Source organism: Eptesicus fuscus, chromosome 11 (genome assembly GCF_027574615.1).
Source record: "Eptesicus fuscus isolate TK198812 chromosome 11, DD_ASM_mEF_20220401, whole genome shotgun sequence".
NCBI classification, from domain to species: Eukaryota; Metazoa; Chordata; class Mammalia; order Chiroptera; family Vespertilionidae; genus Eptesicus; species Eptesicus fuscus.
Window position 1 is genome coordinate 44,784,839 of NC_072483.1, and position 15,252 is coordinate 44,800,090.

Below are 15,252 nucleotides of genomic sequence, written 5' to 3' on the forward strand. Positions count from 1 at the left end.
TATAAATCACCCATTAGACCGCTGTTATATCAGAAAAAAAATCAGTAAAATCATGTACTCCTTGAATAACACTGAACTTGAAGTATCAATAGCTAGAGTTGGGGTGGGAGGTGGTTGATGAGGTCAGCTGGGAAAAGAACCTCAATTTAAATCATTTTCCTAACAGTAAATCTTTTGAGTCACAGGACAACAGCAGAGTTAGGAACCAGAAAACCCCAATGAGCAAAAATCCTAGAGGCCATTATAGTGGTTTTTGATGGATTTCGTCCCTGAAAGGTGATTATTTTTGAAAATTCAATGTAGTGATGAATTAAAACGTTCCAGTTGTTCAGGAAGTAACACCGATTGCAGAACTGTATACCGAGTACAGTATCTGTGGCAATGGGAGGTTTTGCTGGCTGCCATGATGGCAGAAGCTCCAGAGGAACGCTGCTTCAATGAATCGCTCACTCTTGGCAGCACTGTTAATGACTGTCTTCTGGAACTGGACTTGGACACTGTGCATGCAGGCCCTGTACCTATTGTATCGTCTAAAGCTGGGAACCGTTGAGAGTGAAAGTGGGTGCTGTTAACATCGACAAGGATAGCAGGCATAATCAGGACTCCTGGGCAGCCCAGATGTTACTTATTGTCCCCCTATCATATCTGCCAGTGGGCTGGGGCTTTGTGTAGGTCAAGACAGAGCAGCTGCTCTCTCAATGAGCATTCCTGAAGCACTGAAGTTATTTGTTGCTTTGACTCTGGATATATTGCACAAAATATGGAAAACTTATTTTTCAAACATGAAAAATGTGGCACTTTGGAGATGGCTTCACCTAAAGAAGAAACTGCAAAGATAAATTTACTCCTAAGGATTACTCATAACCTGCCTAATGCATACTACGTTTTGAAAACCTGATCTCAGAATTATCAAGTCCACGAGTCTTAAATACTGAAAGAACCAGTTTAAACAAAAAAGGAGTGGGGATGGCCCAATTTCTGTATTATCCTATCTAATAATAGAGTAACATGTAAATTACCATCACTCTGCTACACCCACGATTGGGCGGCAGGAGGCTGGGGGGCGGGACTCGGGGTGGCCTATCCGGCCATTGAGAGGCACGGATCCGCTGCCACTGAGGGGGGCTACCCTGCTGTTGAGAGGTGCAGGGTAGCCCCCCTGCCACTGAGGGGGGCTACCCTGCGCCTCTCAATGGCCAGATCCGTGGCCGCTGAGGGGGCCTGCCGTGGACACCCAGCTGCGCCTCTCAACGGCAGGGTAGCCAGGTGTCCGCATCAGCCCCCCTCAGCGGCCACTGAGAGGCGCAGGGTAGCCCCCCTCGGCGGCCGCGGACCATCAAAAGTCAGGGAGCTGTGTGCCTGTCTGCTCCGGCACCAGGCCTTTCAGAAGCCTCTGCCAAGCCGAAGGCTTCTGAAAGGCCTGGTGCACCAGCGGACAGGCACCCAGCTCCACCGCGAAAAGCGAAAGCGTGTAGGGGACCCTACACATGCATGATTCAATCATGCACTGGGCCTCTAGTAGCTATATATTTACAAATCTCCTCATTTTAGGATAAGGTATCAAAAAACAAAAATAAATAGATGGTAGATAGATAATCTAACACAGAAATATATATAAAAAGGAAATTTATATATACATATATATTCAACACAGAAATATACAGGGTAAGTAAAAAATAGATTTATAGTTGTGAGTACACAAAACAGAGTTTATTCTTGTATTTTTATTGATTATTGTATTCTTTTCCATACATACAACTGTAACACTACTTTTGCCCACCCCATATATAAAAACGAAAAGGGCCCTAGCTGGTTTGGCTCAGTGGATAGAGTGTCAGCCTGCAGACCAAGGGTCTTGGGTTCAATTCCCGTCAAGGGCACTTACCTGGGTTCCAAGCTCCTCCCCAGCCCAGGCGCATACAGAAGGCAACCAATCGATGTGTAACTTAAGTATGCCTAAATTTATTATGATAGGTTTTTAAGATCTTTGCACTTTTCTTCTCCAAGAATAAAAAAAGAACAAATATTGAAATGTTAAAAGGTTTGTAATTTTTTGTTATCACATATCAAGAGATTATTAATGTTTTAAGGCAGTGATTTTCAACCTTTTTTATCGTATGGCACACATAAACTAATTACTAAAATCCTATAGCACACCAAAAATATATTATGGGTTTTTTTTTGCCAATCTGACAAAAAAAAAAATTGGAATGATTTTGATTCATTCACACCAGATGGCTATTGTTGTTGTGCTGGCTGTTGTCATTTTTTTTTTTTTTTTTTTTTTTTTTTTACAATCTAAGGAAAAAGAGGTCAGTGCTCCTGATGATATAGTCAGGTATTGCATGTTTTAAAATTTCTTACTGCACAACAGTTGAATATCACTGTCTTAAGGTATAATTAGAAAGTTTATCCTCTATTTCTAAAAGGGAATTATCTTTCCTTACTTTGAACTCTGTTTGTATTTCAATATTACCTCAGGTCATTGATCAATATTTGGCTTATTCATGTTCATGCCTTATCTCACCTCCTAGAATTTAAATCCTTTGAGAGTAAGAAATATTTCCCAGGGAGAAACCAAGATGGCAGCATAGGTAAAAACCTAACCTGCAGTCTCACACAACAATTTCAAAAATACAACTAAAAGTCAAAACGGACATCATCCAGAACCACAGGAAAGCTGGCTGACTGAAACGCCCACAACTAGAAGGAAAGAGAAAACCACAAGGAAAATCAGAGGAGCCGTAAAAGCCTGAGGTACGGAGACACGAGCAGAGACACAGGCGCGCGCACGTGCGGGGAGGACGGAGCCGGAGAGGACGGGGAGGCTGAGTGCCTGACCAGCATTCTCTAGCGGGAAGGAGATAAAAGCTCCAGATTGCGCTGAACCCCAGCTCCGACTGCACTGAACCCCAGTTCTGGGCGAGACCCTGGGAAGCCAGGCTCATACTGGGGGAATCTGGGCTTTAAGGCAGAAACTCAGGGGAGCGGTGAAAGGCAGAGCTCTGGAGGCGCGCATGTGAATGCACGCAGAGGACGGACTGTTGACTGTGCTGCTGAATTGCCCTAGCGGGAAGGAGACAATAGCTCTGGACTGCGCTGAGCCCCAGTTCTGACCACACTGAACCCCAGTTCCGGGCGAGAATCTTGGAATCCAGATTCATTGGGGTAGAGACTAGACTGTTTGGCAGCAGGCGAAACTCCAGGGCATCTTTCTCTCAGAGGTGCTTGCAGAGAGTACAGAGGAACACTGAAGGACACTGAGACCCAGGAACCTCATAGGGCGGGGCTGACGGGAAGCCAAGGCTGTAGGCTCCACCCTGAATCTCCGCCCCATCCAAGCTGAGCACAGAGGCTTTTACAATTTTGCAAGTCTAGTTGAATAAGGCTGTCTTCCAGTGTAGACACAGCTGATCCTCACAGCCAATTGGACTGGAGGTCAAATCCTCCCAGTGTACCAACAGCAATCAAGGCTTAACAACACCAAGACTTTGCACTCAGCCCACAAATGGGGGTACCAAGAGCGACCACCTAGGGAGATTGGGGAAGCTGAGCTACCAGCCCCTATAGGTCACTGACCACACAAAGCCACTCCATCAACACAGGGAGGCAGCCAAATTGTGGAGACACTGAAGCAGGTCACGAATAGAAGAGATGGAGGAAAGTAAACTAATGGACGACACAGTGTTCAGAACCACATTTATAAGGTTACTCAAGAATCTTCTAAAAACCGCTGATAAACTTGAAGAGACCTTCAAGGGCCTTAATGAGAATACCAAAAAAAAAAATGGAAAGGGACCAGTCAGAAATTATGCATACACTGTCTGAAATAAAGAATATACAGAAACTCAACTGTAGATCACCGTACCCCAAGAGTCAAACCAAAGATCTGGAACATGAGGAAGCAAAAAACACCCAACCAGAGAGGCGGAAAGTAAGAAGAATCCAAAAGTGTGAAGGTAGCCTAAGGAGCCTCTGGGACGGCTTTAAGCGTACCAACATCCGAATTTTTGGGGTGCCAGAAGAAGAGAGAGAGCAAGATACTGAAAACCTATTTGAAGAAATAATGACAGAAAACTTCCTCCACCTGGTGAAAGAAATAGACTTACAAGTCCAGGAAGCGCACAGAACCCCAAACAAGAGAATCCAAAGAGGACCACACCAAGACACATCATAATTAAAATGCCAAGGGCAAAAGACAAAGAGAGAATCTTGAAAGCAGCAAGAGAAAAACAGTTAGTTACCTACAAGGGAGTACCCATACGACTGTCAGCTGATTTCTCAACAGAAACTATGCAGGCCAGACGGGAGTGGCAAGAAATATTCAAAGTGATGAACAGCAAGAACCTACAACCAAGATTACTCTACACAGCAAAGCTATCATTCATAATTGAAGGTCAGATAAAGAGCTTCACAGACAAGAAAAGCTAAAGGAGTTCATCACCACCAAACCAGTATTACATGAAATGCTGAAGGGTATTCTTTAAGAAGAGGGAGAAGAAAAAAAAGGTAAAGGTAAAAATTATGAACAACAAAAAGACATCAAATACATACCTACCAACAAGTGAATCTAAAAATCAAGTGAATAAAAAAATCTGAAGAACAGAATGGACTGTTGAATATAATAGAATCAGGGACATAGAAAGGGAGGCGACAGACAATTCTCAGGGGGAAGGGGGTCTGAGGGGTACAGGTAGAGATTGGACAAAAATCTTAGATCTATGGATGAAAGACAGTGGCGGGGGGGTAAGGGTATGGGGTGGGGTGGGGAATCAGGTGGAGGGGAGCTATTGGGGAGGGGGAAGAGGAACACCTGTAATAATCATCTGAACAATAAAGATTTATAAAAAAAGAAAAAAGAAAAAAGAAATATTTCCCAGAACATCAGGTCTAGTTTCTTGCACATAAATTTTCACTAAATATTTGTTGAATGAATGAAAAATTAATTAATGGAATTTTATCAGTAAAACAAAACATGATGTTATCTTTCTCTGGTAAACAGCTCTTAAGTCAAATGCAGTCAGTGTGGTGTTAATGTATTTCAATACATATGGTGCCCATTTGATGCTTGGATTGTCAGATGCTCATGGCTTATAAAACTTGAAAAGAAAAGTCAGCCATCTATTGGCATATTTTTCAAAACCATTGTTTCTTATGTTTTTCCTATTGAATAATTCATAGAATAAGCAAATAGTTTTAAGTACATATACCAAGAGAAAATAAAATATATCTATATTAGAAAGAAAAGAAAATAGAGATATAATTTGACAATTAAAATAGAAACATGTAATATTCATTAGTTTCAGGTTAATATTGCATACAAAAGAGTCTCATTTATTCAGTCAATAAACACTTGTGTAGGACTGGCATAGATAGAAAGAAATGAGGGGGGGGGAAGAGAACACCTTTTTTCTTTTATATATTTTTTTACTTTTATTGATTTAATTTTTTCATCACCATTTATCCCCTTTATGCCCTCTTCTACCTTCTTCCAGCCTCCTCCTCCCCGCAATCACCATACTATTGTCCATGTTCATGAGTTCTTTTTTCCCCCCTTTTTTGCTCAATCCCCCCACCACCCAACCCATTGCCACCACCAGAGCGGTCAGCTTGCTCTCTATCTGTGAGTCTGTCTCTATTATGCTTGGTAGTTCAGTTCGCTCATTAAATTCCACATATGAGTGAAATCATATGGTACTTGTCTTTCTCTGACTGGCTTATTTCACTTAGCATAAGGAAGAGAATACTTCTTTTAAAGAATTCTCAGCATTAAGCTAGAAGATAGAAATTAAAAACCCTACATACAATATGATGAATTAAATAAATTATGTAAAAAGATTACTAAAATGTGCAAAGGGAATAGTTAGAAGGACAGAGGCTACTGAAATCATTTGGGGGTGGTCATGAACCTTCAAAGTAGGGGTGGCATTTGAGCTGACTATTAAAGTACACAATACCTTTTATCCACTAAGTATTTTGTGGAGAGAGGCAGTGAGAAGTATTCCACATACAAATAGCAGAAGTGAAAATTTATGGAAGGATGAAGAAGTATGAAATATTAAGGGAATAGGACATATTAAATGGTGGTGGGCTCTGCCTTATATTGCTGACTATGCTCATAGATAAGAATTTTTGTTTTCCTTATAATGATCTACAAACTTTTAACTGTAGCATCAACTGGTGTTATTAGTTTAAATACAAATTTAATTATGTTATTTACCACCTTAAAACCTCCAAAGCTTTCCATTGCCTCGAGAATAAAGACTTACATTTAGAAACTCTTTTAAAGTCTTGTTTTCCTATGCCATTCTAAGTCACTTTCTCTAGGAGTGAACTCCCCAACTACTCCAAAATATTCATTTGTAATAGATACCCCAACCATCCTGAATTATGCCCTATTCCCTAAATCTTTCATATTTTTTCATCCTTCCTGCAAATAATAAAACTCTAAGAGGAAAACTCTTAGCTCCATATGGCTTATCTGAGTGAACTCACTTTTATTTACAGTAATCTTTTTTAAAGTGCTTACAAAATATATTTTAATAATACCATATGTAACTCTATCTAGGAATGACATTGCTCATGAATTTTTGGACATTTAGTAGGATTTTCTTCCTCCAAATTTTGAATATCAAAATGACATTTTGGGAATACAATTCTTGGATCTTTCCTGCTCCCACACATCTTGCTGAGGGTGGATATATAAGAATGTAAGGTCCTAACTTCTCCTTACTCAAGTTATTTCATAAGACTGTATTTACAGCAAGCAACTTTTAAGGATAAAGTAAATAATTATCAGACAAAGAGCTGGCTTGCTTGCTGATGCTACAAATTGGTGCGTTTCTTAGACTCAGTGTTCTTCTCATGCAACATTACATGCTGAGTGCACTGGTATTCATCTGGGCCCATCAGCATCACCCCTGTTGGAAATGCAGTTTGGGAAACTGACACACATACACATCTGGATATACCTTCCACTGTGAGTAATCAAGTGTTTTGTCTCTGACTTAGGAAACTCTTGTGTGCTGGAGCCATGCATGACACTATGACAGGAGAAGTTAACTTTCTAAAGAGGCCGAATCGCAAGGCTCTTTTGAGTTTGTGACAGACATCATGGGTGGGCAAAAATAGATTTACAGTTGTGAGTATGCAAAACACCTAGTTTATTCTTGTATTATTTATTAATTAATTATTATATTATATATTTTAATTATTTGTCTTCTTATATCATTGTTATTATTTTGTATCCTTACTTATGATTTAGATAATGATGGCTAGTAATTTAACCTACTTTTGCCCACCCCTGTACTTCTTTATGTTCTTTTTCTCTTTATCCTCATTTCTCAATTTCTCAAAGAGGTTAATAATGGCAATTGATAGGCTTCTGGTATAAAATGTCTATTAGCAATACTTTCTGCTTTTCTTGGAAATCATCCAAATGCAACATGAAAAAAAATAAAGCTTTTAATTTTCACTTTAGATTAAAGTGGGAGAAATGCATAATTGCAGCTTCTAAAGTACATGTAAAACTGCCCAACTCAGCCAAGACTGAGCAGAAGTCCTGTGGGAGGAAATGAAGTCATGGAGAGTGGGGAGGGAGCCCAGCAGCAGTGCACCTGAAACACTCCTCCTGAAAGGGAACTGTGGGGCACAGTTAGTCTAAGTTGTACATTTTACTTATTTTATTTTATTGGAAACTAGTGCAGGAGTGTGGGGATGAGCTAGTATGGTGACAGAAGCCTCTGTGAACCGAGTTTGGTTTTGAGAAGGTAGAGATACCTCCCCAAAGGTAGTATATTCAGGAAGCTCTCTGTCTATATTTAGGTCAGAAGTAACCTAGATGCCCATCAGTACAGGACTACTTAAATAAGTTATGGTGCATCCATACAATAGAATGATATGCATCTGTTTTTTTAAAAAAGGCAATGTAGTTGAATGGTGACATACAGGGCAATTAAAACTTTGATTCAGATATTATTACAACAAATTTAAATATATAAAAATTCATGAATTCAAAATGACAAAAATATCCCATCAGTCACTCTTGCAGGATGCTGGAAAACCAATTCATTATTTTTAAAAAATGATAAATATCCTGTGTTTTCTGCATGTATTTCACAGTACCCAAAAAGTTGGTGAGGAAAAGCTCTTTATCAAAGAATTACAGCAAATTAAAGCAAGAGGGATTACAGAATTATGAAAATCATCACTTTGCAATTCCTTATGAAATAATGGATCTAGGCAATAATCATCCATTGCTTCCTAAAGCATCAGGGGAGTGTTGAAGGGGAATTTACTGAGTGAACCAGGCTGCTGCCACCTAAATCCACTGATTAGTCACTCCAAGTGTAACTACCCCATGATGTGTGCATCCTGCTGAGATGCATCAGGAAGCAGATGGAATCACTTATGAAGGATGCTTATAAATAATTATACCTGAATCTAATAAAGCACCTAACTCGAATGAAGCCACTAGTTCTAACTACCCCTTTATAGCAAGTAGAGTGGGAAGAGGACCATGTTAAATACCAGGAGGACACATTCAACACAATCTTAATTTAGAAACAGCTCAATGTGAATGTGAGAAATTCTATAAGACAAATGATTCCTAGATTTTTTTTAAAAAAAGGGGGGGTGGGGCCAGGGAAAAAGAGAGAAATGTTATAGATTAAAGGAGATCTAAGGGACATATCAACTAAATACAATGTGTAGGCTTGTTTAAATAAGAATTCAAATAAACCAATTATAAAAATCAATTTTGAGCAAAGATGGGATGATTTGAACATGATCTGAATTTTAGATTATATAAGTGAGTTATGAATTTGGCTCAGTGTGATGGTGGCATTGTGGTTATGCAAATAAACACTCTTATCTATTAGAGATACATACCAAAGTACTCATTGATGAAATGAAATATGAGTTTTAAAAAAACTCCAAGAAAAAATAGAAATGGGGAATAGATGAAACAGGAGTGGCAGAGTATTAATAATTATTTCTGAATTTAATTATACTATTCTTTCTACTTTTATATGTTTTGAAGTTTCCATAATAAAAAATGAAAACAGAAAAGAACAAGAAGTCTCTTTATATATGTATGTCTGCATGTGAACAGATTGCCAAAACACAGTGAGGTTGGGTGATACCAAGTTGGAAGAGACAGTGTATACTATGCTTACATTTGTATAAAAAAATAAAAAAAAAGGGAGGGGAAGGAAAAGAGGAATAAAATGGTAGATTTGTATTTGTGTAGAAAAAGAGAAGAGATAGAAGGTTACATAAGGAAAAATAGAAATAGTCAGCTATGGAAGGGAGAAGGGTAGGAATTTTATTTGCATCACACAAATAAGCAAAAGTAAACAATATATTGTTAAAATATACAATTGTGAAAACTTAAAACTAATTAAACATAATCTTTAACATGGAATTTCATAAGAACAGATTTAGTTATGTACCTTTGTAAATTCTAATATTTTAACTGTGTTTAAGTAATATTTATTCAAATGTATAGAAAAATGGGAAAATGGAGGTTTATTCATGTTTTTAATCACTTTGTATCCATTTAATCAAAACCAGGGTTCTGTATTTACCTTCTTTCTTCTCTGAGCTCAGTAGATGTCCTTTTCACCTAATTTTGAATGTTATAAAATTGTAAAAATATTATTTAGTCATTATAATAATACTTTTAAATATATATTATAGTTTTAAGAGATAATTGTCCTTTTATAATAGCAGTTGCTGCAATTCTCTATTGCCAATATTGATTCTTCTCTTTAATCATTCAACAGTTGAATGATTTTCTACTTTAATTTCAGAAATTTATACTTTAATTTAATGAGTTTACACTATACTCTGGTAATATCAAAATGAATCAAACTAAACTCTCTCCTGGAGTTAGTAAGGGAGACTAACTAAGATGTGCCAAATAATTATCTTCTATAATAATAAAAGGGTAATATGCTAATTAGACCAGATGTCCTTCCTGAGGAAGCCAGAGGGAAGCCAGCCTGGGTCCCAGGTGCTTGCAGGCGGCCGGAGGAGGGAAGCCTGGGTCCCAGGTACCAGAGGGAAGCCTGTGCTGGCAGCCAGGTGAAGGAAGGCCTACTTTTGCATGAATTTTTGTGAATCTGGCCCCTAGTAACACCAATAAAAAGAAAGAAGCAAAGTAAGAGTTGAATAATTCAGCTTTTTTTTCTCATGCCTATTAAGATTACACCACAATCCCCACATAATAATCTACATGTGTGGTCTATCTTTATTTGAACTTTGTTGTTATTATTTTGATATAATTAAGCCATATGTTTATTCTTTATGTCTCATCATCTCTGTCTTTTTACATCCTTGTAAAGCTCACTGGTCAGTGCCAATGGTTCCAATGGCTACTACAGCTCTCTTCTTTCTTCATCGTAATTATAAGTGACACATTTTTTGAATATCTCTTCTTTGACCACTGTTCTTTTAGAGTCTCAGGCTAAGGGGTCATATCCCACATTATTTCATTTTTTTGAAATTTACTTCCCATAATCTAGCCTGTCAGTCTAACTATGCCTATATTTCCCTCATTATCACAGGCACTAAAACAGCTAATCATAATTCTCCAATGTCCCATTATTTCCAATTCATCAACTGGCTTTTCCATGATGGTAGAATAGGACAATAGTAGTAAAACTTCTTGTCAGTTATTCTTCCTTCTCAGTGGTAAAATCAACATTAAGTCATCAATTAAAGTAAAAGATATATTAGCCATCCTGCTTTTGCACTGAATCATCCAGACATTGTCTACCAAGTTCAAGTGTCCACCATTACTAAGTCTTACCTCGGATTCAGTTTTGATATTTCTAATATCATGCCAGTTATTTTCTGTTTGCCTTTGTTTTCACAAGAATTTTTCAGTACATTTCTGTTCCCAAGTACATGAAATTTTATGCATATATGTGACATGAAATGCTAATCATTGTTCTTCTCTAAACTTTTGTTTTTCTTCTGAATATATTATACCAAAGCCTCTAGGATTTTGAAGTATTATTTTCAACATAAAACATATCATAAGGAAAAACCAGTTCTAGAATAAAGAATAATGACTCTCAATTTGTTCTTTGCTAGACTTTAATAAGCATAAGAATCAGCAGGGAGCCTTGTTAAAATGCAGATTCTGATTCAAAAGGTCTGGGAGGAACTGAGATTCCAAAGCTCTAACAAGCTCCCAGGTGATAATGATTAATTCTGTTTAGTTTTGTATAGCAAAGCTCTTCCTTGTATAAAAAAGTGTATATGAAATACATAGATTGTACAAGGAGGGATAAATTAATATAAAGATTACACATGTGAAAATATGGATATACTAACTACAACATTATTGTTTTTTATATGTGGTAAAGACAAATTTGTCTGCCAAGTACAAGTTGTCTTGGGCATGAAATGCATAGAGGCCTCTGATTTAATTCATGAGTCACATCCCAAATCATCATTTAAAGATAGCATCCCATTTTTTCAGAGTAATATCTCTAAGATGTTGCTTCACCTGTCCATTTAAAAGGCCATTATGTGGTTTATAAGTCCCATTGATTCTCAAACTGAGCAAGCAAGGTATTGTGTTATTTTCTTGGGAGTGTCCACTCTTAACCTTGTGTTGCCTTTTTCTTCCTGTATGTGTTCAGCATCCCTTTTACCTGCCCCTTTAGTTGCCCAAAGACCTCTTGCTCTATTAAACACCTCCATGACTGCCTTTGAGTCAAGCCTCCCTGATTATCTGTTTTACTTTTTCGGTTATTAAATTAATTGCCGTCTCTTGAGTTCTGGCAGCTAAGCATTGCCTTGCCCCTAATACTGGGAGAGAAGAGTTATCCCCATGGATATTAATGAACCCAGCTCTGACTGCCTCTCCTAGCACTATCCCCAATGTGCAGAAGACAGTTACCACTAAACTAGTTGGTCATGCTGATGTCTCTCTCCCCAGTAAATTCACAGTGATCTTGACGAACACTGCGTCCTATGGAACCTAATCCCCGGTTGGGTCTTCTGGCATCACATAATGTATCTATTCCTTCAGCTCTTTATTTACTTCTCTCCCATCTGCCAATAAAACTTCAGTATTTCCACTGTGCTCAGCATAGAGCATAGGATCTTTAGGTCTGTAAGAACCACCCTAGCAGTAAATTTGCCACATACCCTAGGGTAAGACCAGGATGTTAAATCCTGTGCCCCCCTCCCCCGCCCCAAAAATGCCCCAAGTGATTGAATTCTTGATCACCTATTTTACATCTCAATCCATTGAACACACGTTCAAAATCCAATCCCAGATTTACTCTTTCTGCTTCTTTTACTAACTAATGCTCACATCTCCTTCGGTGTATTCTCTCTCTCCTCCCTGAAGCATGTCCTCACCTGAGGATGCTGGAATTTGATGCTAGTTACCAGCCTGGCAGCCAGGGGAGGATACTGGCACATTTCTGAAGGATGCACTTGTTGCCTTGAAGGGAAGAAACTTCTACAGCATCTCCCAGCACAGCAGCTATCTTACCTCTTACGAGGAAGAGCAGAGCCTCCCCTGCAAGCTCTGATGGTTCAGGTGGTTCTTCAGCACCAGCATCCTCAGAGGCATTTATCCAGATGTCTCCACCCCATTTCAGAGTCCTGAGGTTTCCCAACCAGAGCCTCGAACTCAGCTTAAAGGATCTGCCTTGGCTAAACTTTGGACATCTCTGGAGGTCTATGAAAATGAATATCAGGTCCTGAGTTTTTACCTCAGGTGGGTTCACAGTTTCACTGTTGGAGACAAAACATCCTGTAAACTACCAAGGAGTATCTCTGGCTCTCACACTTAGCCCTTCACTGCTTGCTAACATCCCTTAGTTTCTCATCAGCCCTCACAAAAAAGTTGATTCCATATAGCAATAACAAGCCACTTCTGACATCTTTGTAGGAATTGTTGCCTCCATATTTTTAAAATGCCTGAATCTTTGCACCTGCACGGGCTTCCCCTATACCAGGACATTTTCCCAGGTTACCTCCAGTGAACTCTTCAGCAATTTGACCACCACCTTTGCCAAACCCTATCCGTACCCACAAACCTTTCAGGATGGTGTCCTTTTTACTTCCTGGGAGTAAGTGAACCTGTCCCTAAACCCCATTTTCCTTGGACCACTCATGGTACCACCTGAATTCATTCAGGTTTTTCAGGAAGCAGCCTCCAAAACAGGATTAGTCATGAAAGAGATGTTTTGTTGAGCCAAATATGAATGATAAAGGAGAGGAAAAAGAAATAGTGAGCCGAAACCGGTTTGCCTCAGTGGATAGAGCGTCGGCCTGCGGACTCAAGGATCCCAGGTTCGATTCCGGTCAAGGGCATGTACCTTCGTTGCGGGCACATCCCCAGTGGGGGGTGTGCAAGAGGCAGCTGATCGATGTTTCTCTCTCATTGAAGTTTCTAACTCTCTATTCCTCTCTGTAAAAAATCAATAAAATTTAAAAAAATTAAAAAAAAAAGAAATAGAAATTATTTAGCCCACGATAAGAGGTCTGAAACCTAATGAAAGAGAGGGAAAGGAAGGAAGACTTGGAAGGAAGATTCTCAGACTGAAGGACAAGCCTAAGAAAGCTTTAAGTCAAGAGTAGCAGAGTCAAAGTCATCCATTAGAAGCAACCACATCCCACAGGAAGGGGCCCGAACATGTACCCCACAGCTCTCAGATTTTGGTTCAGAGCAGGCAAGAGAAGCATGGCTTCTACAGGAATAGAGTGATGAGTCTAGCGAGGCTGTCAGTGCACTATGGTCCCTGCGGCAGGAGATCTGACGATCTTGTCTGCAGAAAGCTGAAACATCTTTCCTCACACTTGCTGACATTTACCCATAACTCAAATTTTAGCTTAGTGTTTATCGCTACAAAAGCTTCCCTTCCCACTTCCCTTTACTTTCTCTGTGTCCTTATAACATGCAAAACTGTAATCCATCCCCCAGGTTCCCAGTGTACACCAAAGGTCTGCCGGCTTTGGTCTTTGATGTTGAGCGCCTGAAAGGCAGGGATTTTCTTCTTCTTCTCTTTTTTTAGTGTTTGAGTTCTTACTGCCTAGCACAGTTCCTAGGATGTGGTAAATGCTGAGCAAGAGTTTGCTGAACGAATAGATGCATGCACAAGGGACCAAAGAAGGCGTGCTTAGGTTAGACCTTAAAAAGCCTCTGTACCACAGCAGTGAAAACAAGTGCCAAGAGAACTCAATCTCTCTGTAAAGCGTGAAGTACCTTCAACTTCCTGGATGGTTTGGAGAATTAAAACTTTGAAGTGACTTAAGAAGTAAATTACTCATGGTGGCATTCAGTCCATGCTCCCATCAAAATCTGAGAATCAAGTTATTTTAAAAAACAGTTGTATTTTAATCTAATAACAAAATGTAAACTCTGACTACAAAAAAATAGTGACCCCCTCATAATAACGCCATGAATAAGAAAGGTTAGCAAATGAAATATGTTACCACAGAGAGGGTCAGGAATGGATAATGTTACTTAAAAGGATGAGAATTTAGGAGAAATATAAATATAAAGGGACTTGACCTCTTTGCTACAAATCAAATCTCTGGGGCAGTATGTTTGTCAAGAACTTTAGTATTCATTAGAGAAAAAATTCAAAGTGAAAAAGAACAAGGCAATAAAGCAAATGTCAACTTTCAATCTTGAATTTAAACTCAGATTTGCAGGGTTTGTCTTCATTTTTTTGCTCAGAAGTGGCAATGTGGTCAGAAGATTTTCCCATTGATTAAAGCAAATTTAATTTTTAACATATTTTTATAACCTTGAATTTTTATTAAGACATTTAACAAAAATATCAGGAAATGAGTTATATACTCCAGGGATTGTGAATTTTTAAAGTTATTACACTTCTCCATTTAAGAAAAACATCACATTTTTATTAATACATTAAAACTTGGATACATTTTATAGCAGTCATTTGTCTAAGTGCTTCTATTTGTACCAAGATGACTTTTTAAAAGCTTGTATTTTTATTTTGTAGTTTGCAATAAACTTAGCTTTTAGGGGATGGATGTTAATATTACTCATTCTTTCAGGCATAATCAAAACCATAATAAAAATGTGCACTGATCAACTTGTTTCCATCTATGTTAGAGCATTTGTTTCAATTTTCATGTAGACTGTATACAGCCAAAATTGACATAGAAAAGAACCCAGTGTGAAGGAATGTGCAGGTGATCCTAACAATTAATACTAAAACCTTCCTTTTTATCTCATATCTCTGGGTCTTT

The 15,252-nt window shown here is 38.6% G+C and overlaps 1 protein-coding gene across 2 annotated transcripts in view; it reads left to right on the top strand.

The window, feature by feature from the left end:
* The window catches only part of XIRP2 (xin actin binding repeat containing 2), a 266,144-nt gene that overhangs the window by 78,759 nt on the left and 172,133 nt on the right, over positions 1-15,252 (top strand). The gene's annotated exons all lie outside the window — the stretch shown is intronic.